Source organism: Eptesicus fuscus, chromosome 9 (genome assembly GCF_027574615.1).
Source record: "Eptesicus fuscus isolate TK198812 chromosome 9, DD_ASM_mEF_20220401, whole genome shotgun sequence".
Lineage (NCBI taxonomy): Eukaryota > Metazoa > Chordata > Mammalia > Chiroptera > Vespertilionidae > Eptesicus > Eptesicus fuscus.
Window position 1 is genome coordinate 84,156,256 of NC_072481.1, and position 11,690 is coordinate 84,167,945.

Consider the following 11,690-nt stretch of genomic DNA (forward strand, 5'->3'; position numbering starts at 1 on the left):
GGAGCCCAAGAAAGATGACACAGATTCCCCAAATGAGTGTCAAACTGGCCTTCGACAATGAGCATTATGGAAATTACACTCTATGCATCATGCTCCATCTTGTGGCTTATGCTTATAGTCACAGTCTGGGCTTTAGCTTTGACATTTGTCCGAGCTTCTACCTGGTCATCTATCTAATCCCACCTCTTGCCAAGTTCTTCTTTGGGTATTTAATTATCCTGGTGGCCTCAGCCAGTACCCACTACACCAGTTTCATCTTGCTTGGCCTTCTATACATTGTTTTGTTTGTTTGTTTGTTTGTTTTAAATGTTTTTACTGATTTCAGAGAAGAAGGGAGAGGGAGGGAGAGATAGAAACATCAACGATGAGAGAGAATCATTGATAAGCTGCCTCCTGCACGCCCCCTCATTGGGGATCAAGCCCACAGCCTGGGCATGTGCCCTGACCAGAATTGAACCGGACCTTCTGGTTCATAGGTCGATGCTCAACCACTGAGCCACACCAGCAGGGCTATACATTGTTCACTGGAATTTCCTATTGCAATTTTCCCTTCCTCCAGGGACACTTGACTGCTTATGGTGGGCCCCCAACATCATCTGTGAGCCTTTCATGACTGGAAGAGAACCTTGGACACAGAAGAGAGCAGTCTCATAATGTTCCTTGTTTTCTTCCTGAAATCTCTGTTGTCAGCGACCCTGCCTTTGTGTGTGTCACCCCTCTCCCACACATCTTGATAAAAGCTGGGGTTAGATCCCCAACCTGAGAAAACATAGCCATATCTCATGTATCCAAAGATCTAGTCTGGGCATCAATTGTCCTGAAAGCTATTTCCAATGAAAATATGACAGAACTGGCAGGAGTTAAACTAATAAATGAAGAGGGAGGCTGAAAGTTCATCCTTGTTGTTTCAGTATGCAATTTGCAGAGATGCAAATGAAATAATATAGACATGGCCTTATAACATGTTTGATTAAGAACACTATTTTGGCTACTTCCAGGGTAATAGGGATGGAGAAGAAGCCTTAACATGGGAGATATTACAGAGGTAAAGTCAATAGATGTTAGCATCTAATTGTATATAAGAAGTAAGTTTTGAGTATCTGTACATTGATTCCTTCATTCATCTAAGTCCAAACTGTGGTGTTATCTAAAATTCCTCCCCATTACTCAGTCATCACAAACATAATAGGTGTACAAAAGTAAATTTATTGAACTGAATAAAATTAACACACAAAATGCTACATAGATGTTGAGTGGTAGGGCGAATTAGGATTCATATCCAGGTCCATTGACTCCAAGGCTTTCCCTGAAGCTTGCTGAAGCCAAGGGGAGGGGCTTTGCAAAGAGGGTAGGCCAATAAATGATTTTATATGGTGCAGCAAGTTGGAGGAGAAAATGACAAATGGATATTAAACTTGGGAGTTAAGAAAAAGGTGAGCTCAGAAGTCAGAGTGCAGGAATTTCAAGGGTCAGGACATCAGGGAGGGAAGGTGAGAAAGTGAAGGCATGAAGATAAACTACTCTTTTGCTTCTTGGAAAGAAAGAGGTGAGATATACTGGGAATACATAGTGAGGTTCCTACTAGCTGTATTTTCTACTTTTGTGAAATCTTAGGCTAACCAAGTCCTTGGTCATCAATTGCCTTACTTAGAACCATGTGGTCTTCTTGGCAGGTTGATAGGACCAGAGACAGAAAACTGACAGGAGTCAGCCATCTCCAGGCTAAACAATGACCAATGGGTGGTCTGCCAGAAGAGCTCTGTCCCACAGAGGCATGTGTGCTGACTGATGACTGGCCGATCCACTCATTCTTCATGTTAAGGAGTTAGAACCAAAGACACTAGACAGAGCTTCAAGTAGCAGCGGGAACAGTACAGGTAGAGACGGAAGGGCAGATCACTTTGTCACCGGAAGTCACTTGAACAATGGATATCTTCCCTAAAGAAACAAAACGACAAGAACCTTGAAACTCCATAGTATCTTGGACAACGTTTCATTTTCTACAAAGCCTTGCTGGGAGTGGCTGAACTCCTATCTTCCTTACTTTCTCCTGAATCCTTATGAGAATATAAAACAATTCAAAAAATGACTTAAAGAGCCCAAGCACAATTTCTGATAGAATATAACACCTGAAGGCAGAGAAAGTGGGGAGTCCTTAAAAAAGTAATTCTAGAAAATTCTCTTTGTTGCCAAGTTCCTAAGAGTTTCTAATAAGCCCAGGCTCAATGGTCCCATCATTCGGAAAGGTAATTCAGATTTACCCACCTACTCTCTGCGAGTGTTCCCCTGCCTTACAGAGTAGCTTTAACTTAAATCGGTGGTCGGCAAACTCATTAGTCAACAGAGCCAGATATCAACAGTACAACGATTGAAATTTCTTTTGAGAGCCAAATTTTTTAAACTTAAACTTCTTCTAACGCCACTTCTTCAAAATAGACTTGCCCAGGCCGTGGTATTTTATGGAAGAGCCACACTCAAGGGGCCAAAGAGCTGCATGTGGCTCGCGAGCCGCAGTTTGCCGACCACTGACTTAAATGAACTAAGACTATGGGCCACCTGAAAGAACAACCTCAGTTCCTTGCAGTCTTTTATAAAAACAGCAGGCTGACTCTCTCCACATTAGAACTGGGAAGATAAGTTGATGAAAAGTCAGTAATTGAGAGAGAAAAATCAGAGCACTCTAGAACTAAAAGGTATCTTGCAAACTGTTATGGGCTGAATTGTGTCCCCCAAATTCATTTGTTGAAGTTCTAATGTCCAGTACCTCCAAAGGTGACTGACTATATTTGGAGATGGGACCTTAAAAGAGGTGACTCAGGTAAAAAGAAGCCATGTGTATTGGCCCTAGGCCAATAGGACTGGTGTCCTAATAAGAAAAAGAGATTAAGACACAGCCACACATGAGAGGACACACACAGCCCAGAAGCCTTAGTGCCTACACCACCCCTGAATTTGAATTCTGTGGAATCCCAGAAAAGAAAAGGAAGGATGGCAGAAAGAGCAATGATACAGAGTTAGAATCTAGTCCCTCATGTGAAAGGAATGGATGGGAAAGTAATTCTCTGATTTAATAGCTTCTTGTGAAATCCTATGACTCCAGGGCTACCTTATTAATGACTTTTTATTGTTTTGCATTCTTATTCCTATTCCCAGCTTTGCTCCTAAGTGGGAAAAATGATTGGCTATAGACATTCCAAAGTGACTTCAGCATGATTTCAAATATGTGAAACCATGTTGGACTAATGAGCCTAAACTTAACCAAGGAGATTTTATTCTTTCCTTGGTATTTACATCTCTGATTTCTTGATTGTCTTCCAGAACCTCCTCTGATGAGGGAAATCTAGTATAGCTGGGGGATTCTTGGTGGGGGACTTTAAGTGATTTATAATTTTATTTTATTTTATTTTAGTTTAGTTTAGTTTAGTTTAGTTTAGTTTAGTTTTAGTTTCTGTTGTTTTTTTCCTGAGCATGTGTACCTTTTAGCTTTTTGTTTGTTTGTTTTTAGCAGTGGGGCCTCAGAATGCCAAACTAATTTTCTCTCTCAATCCCCTGTTGGTTTCAGGTGTCAAGCTTTGAAAAGCACAGCTCCGTTCTTTTCAGGGAACTTGAAGACTCATTGTCTTGTAGCCTTCCTGTCCCCTGCTACACTCTTGTTGTCATATCCCAGGGTGTTCTAAATCTCTGATTTCCCTCCCTGAGTGGTTGTCTCTCCTTTATTTTATTTAGAGATAAAGCAAAGCTTTTGAATCTGAATGAAGCCTGACTAACTGAGCTTAGTATACTGGGAAGTATCTGGATAATCCTGAGGTCAAAAAAAGGGGGAAATGCCTAGAGGCTAGGCATTTTTCTCCACAGTTCTATAGGTGAAATTCAAGCTTCCCCACTTTGTTTCCACTGATTGGTGTGATTGACACAGCGCCAAGCATTGTGCTGTGAACCTGGTGGCTTGTGACCTAGACTGCCTGTCACAACAGCCAGCATGTGGCTGAACTACTGACCAAGGCTACACACACTATGTTATCAGTCTACACAGACTATCTGTTACTATTCTGCTTATGAAAGCTCCCAATCAGAAATTTGGTTGCTGTGAAAATGTACTTTACATTCACTACTAGCATATGGAGAAGAAATTAAAGCAGGCCTGGTTTATAAAGACCAATAAATAACACAAAAGGTAGCTTCACTTAAAAGCAGGATCCGAAACAAAATATTCTAATCAGAGTTTTCATGTTAGTACCATAAAATAGTTTAACTCCCATAAAGGATGCTTTAGAGAATATTTTAATTTAAGTTCCGACCCCTGAAAATTTTTCTTAGTTATGTGGTTACCAGTAAATGACATGTGACTTAATTAATATTAAGCTTTCCCAACTAGCTGTTTAACAATGGTAAACAAATGCACTTTGCTGCAATTAAAAATAGAAACTCCTCATACTGAATTTCTTTCACATTAACTACTAGTATATCCAGATACTGTAATAGTCACTTCCACTTAAATCCTTATTAATCTATTGCTTGCCCCCAAATAAAGTGGATATAAATTAAAGGAAGAAACTGCCTTCTTTGGATTTTATTAATCACAGGCCTTCAGGGAAGGCAGGCAAAGTTCTTGTTGCTTCTATCTGCAATCACTTAAGTCTCCTTGGAGATGTTTCTTCAATGCCTGGCTCAATTTTTTGGAACTCTGGAGAACTCTGGAGAGCACAAGTGATAAATACTTTGGAAATGAAGATCAAAAAGAAAGCATTAGGAGAACTGGGAATGTTTAGTCTAGAGAAAAGGAGAATACGTGGAGACTTATTTTTCCTAACTGTCATAAACAGGACGATAGAAATTCTTCTTTTTCACCAAAGAACACAGAAAAACAAGTGAATATAGGCAGAAGCAAAGGATTTGACTTTAACTAATGCAATTCTTTTAATATTCATATATTAAAATAAATTATATATATATATATATATATATATATATATATATATATATATATTAATATATTATATATATAGTAGAAGCCCGGTGCACGAAATTCGTGCACAGGAAGAGGGGCCCCTCAGCTCAGCCTGCACTTTCTCCAATCTGGGACCCCTCAGGACCTCTGGCTCCTAACCGCTCACCTGCCTGCCAGCCTGATCCCCCTAATTGCTCTCCCCTGAGAGCCTGTTCGCCCTAACTGCTCTCCCCTGCTGGCCTGGTCCCCCTAACTGCTCTCCCCTGCCTGCCTGATCATCTCTAACCTCCTCTGCCTTGGCCCCACCAACATGGCTTTGTCAGGAAGGATGTCCAGAAGGACATCTGGAAGGTCATCCGGAAGATGTTCAGTCTAATTAGCATATTACCCTTTTATTAGTATAGATATGAATAGAATGCTTAGGAACTCAGGAAATAACCCTAGAATAATTTCTGTTTTAAAAAATACTTTTAGCCTTAACTGGTTTGGCTCAGTGAATAGAGCGTTGGCCTGCGGACTGAAGGGTCCTGGGTTTTGATTCCGGTCAAGGGCACACTGGGTAATGGGCTCAATCCCCAGTGTGAGGTGGGCAGGAGGCAGCTTACCAATGATTCTCTCTCATCATTGCTATTTCTATCTCTGTCCCTCTCTGAAATCAATAAAAATATATTAAAAATAATTAAATAAAGATGTAGCTACTCTTCAATTAAAATATATATATATATATTTATATTGATATTTTAGAGAGAAAGGAAGGGGAGAGAGAAAGAGGGGAGAGAGAGAGAGAGAGAGAGAGAGAGAGAGAGAGATCAATTTGAGAGTAACATATTGGCTGCCTCTTGCATGCTCCCTACTGGGGCTTGAGCTCACAACCTGTGCATGTGCCCTGACCAGGAATCAAACCAGTAACCTTTCAGTGCATGGGACGTCTCTCAACCAACTGAGCCACACCAGCCAGGCCTACCCTAGAATAATTTCTTAATCTGGAGATTAAGAATGTAGCAATATCCTTCAAGGTGAATAAGCATTCATGTTATTCATATAACACAAAGTCAGAAATATTTTCCATTGATAATTGAAATAATAATGGTGTTTACCTCCAATAGGGATTTAACATTCAGCACACATTGATTGAGTGCCTATTCAGTGTTAGGACTGAAGAGTTCATGATAGATAACAGATACAGAGTACTTGCTCTAAGTGCTTTACACACAGGAGTTAATTTAATCCTCACAACAGCCACGTGAAGTAGGTGCAATTCTTTTTCTATTTTTGAAAATGAGAAAACTGAGGTGAAAATATAATTCATATCTTGAGCTTATAAATAAAGGAATCAGGATTTGAACCTGTATTCGTAGGATCCTCTGAGAAGCAAACACCAAGGTGAGACTACACATACATGAGATTTATTAGGAGAAACAACTACGAAGGATAAAGAGGAAGAAGCAAGAGGGGTGGTCAGGGAAAAGCTTCAGACCAAGATGCAGGTGTGATATCTGTAAAGGAGAGAAGGCAGTAAGGGTTGGGGAGGAAGAGCCTCAGACTGTGCAGATCTGAGAGAGTCTTGGCCAAGCTGAGGGGCCAAGACTGAGCCCAGTTGGAAGAACCCCTCATCAAGCATGAACAGCCAAGTGTTAGTACCTACTTGGTCATTGACTGAGAGAGTCTAAAAGAAGTGTGGTTTGCCACAAATGCCGTGGAGGATCCACAGCAGCCATTGGGGGTTATGCCCCTACATTAGGCTCTCTTGTACACTGCAGGGTACACTATAGACCTGCAGGGTACACTACAGAGCTCCAGCTGACTGGCATGAGTCTCTGCTTTTAATCATTGGTTTGCTGCCCTTCTGAGCTACGTTTTGGAGAAAGTGTATAGCGAAAGATGTAATCCTGTAGCAATGAAAGGCTGGAGTAGGAAAAAGGGACACTTCCTTATAGATCTCTGGGGGCTCTATTCACAGAGCACAGTATGAGCAGTGTCCCAAGCGCCCTCAAGGCAATGACTCTGGTAGTAAAGAGCTGGATAGTAATATTCTAATCTGAACATACCTATAAATTTTGCTCTAGGACATTCACCTTCATCCCATAAAATTTCATAAAACTTTTTAAGCCAATATTTAAACAGTTCTTTAACACTTACTAAATACAAGGCACCATGTTAAGTGCAAAGAGACATACTAAAATCTAAAAGCCTGACCTTTCCATGCTCTGGTTTACCCAACAGGGAAGATGTCATTAATATAAATGAACATATACTTAAGAGGACACACAAAAAGTGCCACACAAGACACAGATATAATGTTATGGAAGTTTAGGGAAAAGAGAAACTACTTCCTTTTGGAAAGACTGGGGAAGCTTTCATGAAGGAAAAAACAATGGTACTGGTTCCTCAAATGCAAATATAGTGGCTGGGAGGACCTTAATAATCATCCCAATAGGAGAAGGTAACAAAAGCCTACCACAGAACTAGGAAGCCAAACATTAAATGACAATATCATGATTCTCATAAGATATAAGAAAAATCTAAAGTTCAGACCCCCTGTAAGTGTATCAATCTTTTTTTAAAAATGAATCTTTATTGTTCAGATTATTACAGTTGTTCCTCTTCCCCCCGCCCCATAGCTCCCCTCCACCTGGTTCCCACCCCACCTTCTACCCTTACCACCCCCCACTGTCCTCATCCATAGGTGTACGATTTTTGTCCAGTCTCTTCCAGCACCCTCCATACCCCCTTCCCTCCAAGAATTGTTAGTCCACTCTCTTTCTATGCCCCTGATTCTATTATATTCACCAGTTTATTCTGTTCATCAGATTTTTTATTCCCTTGATTTTTAGATTCACGTGTTGATAGATATGTATTTGTTGTCACTTTCTTGTTCATAATTTTTATCTTTACCTTTTTCTTCCTCTTCTTAGAGAATACCCTTCAGCATTTCATATAATACTGGTTTGGTGGTGATGAACTCCTTTAGCTTTTTCTTGTCTGTGAAGCTCTTTGTCTGACCTTCAATTCTGAATGATAACTTTACTGGGTAGAGTAATCTTGGTTGTAGGTTCTTGCTATTCATCACTTTGACTATTTCTTGCCACTCCCGTCTGACCTGCATAGTTTCTGTTGAGAAATCAGCTGACAGTCGTATGGGTACTCCCTTGTAGGTAACTAACTGTTTTTCTCTTGCTGCTTTTAAGATTCTCTCTTTGTCTTTTGCACTTGGCATTTTAATTATGATGTGTCTTGTGGTCCTCTTTGGGTTCCTTTTGTTTGGGGTTCTGTGCACTTCCTGGACTTGTAAGTCTATTTCTTTCACCAGGTAGGGGAAATTTTCTGTCATTATTTCTTCAAATAGGTTTTCAATATCTTGCTCTCTCTCTTCTTCTGGCACCCCCATAATTCGGATGTTGGTACGCTTGAAGTTGTCCCAGAGGCTCCTTACACTATATTCATATTTTTGGATTCTTTTTTCTTTTCTGGTTGGGTGTTTTTTGCTTCTTTGTATTTCAAATCTTTGACTTGATTCTTGGGATCCTCTAGTCTGCTGTTGGATCTCTGTATATTATTCTTTATTTCAGTCAGTGTATGCTTAATTTCTAGTTGGTCTTTTTTTATATCCTTGAAGGTCTCACTAAATTTCTCAGAGGTTTCTAGAAGATTCTTGAGTAACCTTATAACCGTGGTTTTGAACTCTATATCCAGTATTTTGCTTTCATCCATTTCTTTCATTTGTGACCTGTTTCTTTGTCTCCACATTTTGGCTGCTTCCCTGTATTGATAGAGTGGCTTTGTGTGCTAGGTGTCCTATAGGGCCCAGTGGCTCAGCCTCCCCAATTACCTGAGGTGGACACTGTTGGTGCACCCCTTTGTGGGCTGTGTGCACAGTCTTGTTGTAGTTAAACCTTGATTGCTATTGGTATCACTGGGAGGAATTGACCTTCAGGCCAACTGGCTGTGAGGATCAGTTGTGCCTACAATGGGAGAACTTCTGTGCTGGAGACACCCTTATGGGGCAAGATTTGCTTCAGTGGGGCTTTGGCGCTCACTGAGTCTGCCCCCTGAGTGTGTCTCTTATGGAAGTGAAAAGTTGTAATCTGGATGGTCTCACTCTGACCACTGGGTACACTGGCTCTTGGATCTCCAAGGAGGTGCAAAGTCAGCCACTGCCTGAGGCCACCCAGCAGGAGCTACAGAGAGATCTGCAGATTCCTCCTCTTTTGGGGGGGTTTGGAGGTGCCCAGGTGAGGCCCAGCTGTGAAGCAATGTAAGCTGCTGTCCAACCTTGGGCCTTCTTTTGGAGTCTCTGGGGCTCTCTGACCCAGCTGCAGTTTGTTAGGTTTTAGATTGCAAAAGGCCAGGCCATTCATATGCAAAAGCCTCTGTGCAAAGCTTGGGTGGGGTCTCAGGGAATCACCAGGGTGGACTAAACAGCAATGGCTGACCATCAGCCCTGCCCTGAAGAGGTCCCTGGATCTCTGTGTCCTGTGGCACCATGCAGGAACAATGAATGCTGCAAGCACCTCTGAGAGAAAGCCGCCCTCATGTTCCAGCCCAATGCCAGACAGTCCAGTTTCTCCCCATAATAGTCTGGGTCCCCAGAGTCTTGCCTAGAACTGAAGTTCAGAGCAGTCGGGAGCCTGTATCTCCCTCCCAATTGAAAAAGACAACAGCGTACTCAGTTGCCAGCTCTTTTCTGCGTGTGCCTCCGTACCTCCACACTTCACTTCCGCACCTCTGCACCTCCTCCCAGTCTCAGTGTGCTTTTCTCTTTCCTTCTAGTTATATAAATTCCACTCAGCCAGCCTTCCCGTGGTTCTGGATGATATCTGTTTTGTCTTTTAGTTGTAGTTTTGAAGTAGTTGTGCGAGGCAGCAAGTTCAGGTGTTTACATATGCCACCATCTTGGTCAGTATATCAACCTTTTTATTATAATCCCATATAATAAAAGCTTAGGTGGCATCATGTGTGATGTCATCACAAGATGGCCACCATAGATGGCCAGCAGGGGAGGGCAGTTGTGGGCAATCAGGCCATCAGGGGAGGGCAGCTGGGGATGAACAGTCCAGCAGGGGAGGGCAGTTTGGGGTGATTGGGCCTGCAGGGAGGACAGTTGGGGGTGACCAGGCCTGCAGGGGAGGGCAGTTGGGGGCGACTGCCTGGCAAGGGAGGGCAGTTAGGGGAGACCAGGCCAGCAGGGGAGGGCAGTTGGGGGTGACCAGCCTGCAGGGGGGGGCAGTTGGGGGCAACTAGGCTGACAGGGGAGGGCAATTGGGAGCCATCAGGCCAGCAGGGGAAGGCAGTTGGGGGAGATCAGGCTGGTAGGGGAGGGCAGTTGGGGGTGACCAGGTCGGCAGGGGAGGGCAGTTGGGGGTGATCAGGCCAGCAGGGGAAGGCATCTCCCAAGGGGTCCCAGATTGTAGAGGGTGCAGTTTGGGCTGAGGGACAACCCCTCCCCCCTTGAACGAATTTTATGCACCAGGCCTCTAGTCCTATATAATAAAAGGCTAATATGCAAATAGACTGAATGGCAGAACAACCGGACAACCGGTCGCTATGACGTGTGCTGACCACCAGAGGGTGCACGCAGAACATGGCGGGCGTCAGCCACAGCAGGATGGTGGAGCAGGTGAGCTGGGGCACCAGACCAAGGTGGGGCACCAGTTGCTGTCATCTGGGCAAGCCTCCAGTGGTTACTGAAAATTCTTTGCTCCCATGCATCACGGTCCCGCCCGGTGCTTGCACCTGCTGCCAGTGCTGGCCCCACTCATACCCACTGACGGTGCAGAGCGATTGGGGCCAGCGTCAGCAGTGGATGCAAGCGGGGCCAGTGCCAGCAGTGGGTGCAAGCAGCAGCTCTGACATCAGCAGTGGGTACGAGTGGGGCCATTGCAGGCAGGGGGTGTGAGAGGCGGCTGCCGGCCCCGATTGCCCCTCAGGGCCTCTCCACCTCTCTTCCCTCTCTTTCTCCCAGGGCAATGTTGTGAACCGCCTTGTAGAATTCAGGCCACAAGGAGAGGCAATATGAGGGTGTTTGAGCCAGAACTCTAGCTAATTCATGGCCATCTGCCAGCATCAACCTCCAGACAAGGGGCATGAACAAGTCTTTAGATTATTCCAACTGACATCATGGAGCAGAGGCAACCTATTCTACTATTTCTTGGACACATTCTTGTCTAACAGAATCCATGAGCATAATAAAAGATTGCCTTATGCCTCGAAATTTTGTGGTAATTTATTACACAGCCATAGTTACTGGAATGCCATATATCCAGCAAAATAACAAGTTGTGAAGCTAGAGTCTCAGGTGACATGTCTATTGATGTTGCTAGAACTTGATTCAGGCCTCTGAGAAAGATAACCTTTTAGAAGCAAAGAGGAAGAAGTATTAATCTTGAAAGGCCCTTAAAATCTTTGAAGTTTTAGGTTGCTAATATTCTATAGTATTTATTGCAAGACTAGAGTTCTGGTGCATGAATTCATGCATGTGTGGGGTCCCTTGGGGTGGGCTGCAGAGATTGGGCCCCAGCTCGCTCCCCCAGCCTCACAGCCCGGCAGCTCTGCAGCCCCACCTGGCACCCCGCCTTGGCCTGGCACTGCCCCCTCACCTGCTCCACCATCCCGCCTGCAGTGTGATCAGTTGGGGCTGAGCCCCCCGCCCAGCTCCCTCAGTTCCTGGGAGCCTGGCGGTGGCCCCGCTCCCCACCACAGCCACTCTCATCAGGGCCCATCAGGGATGGCAGCATCTCCACTA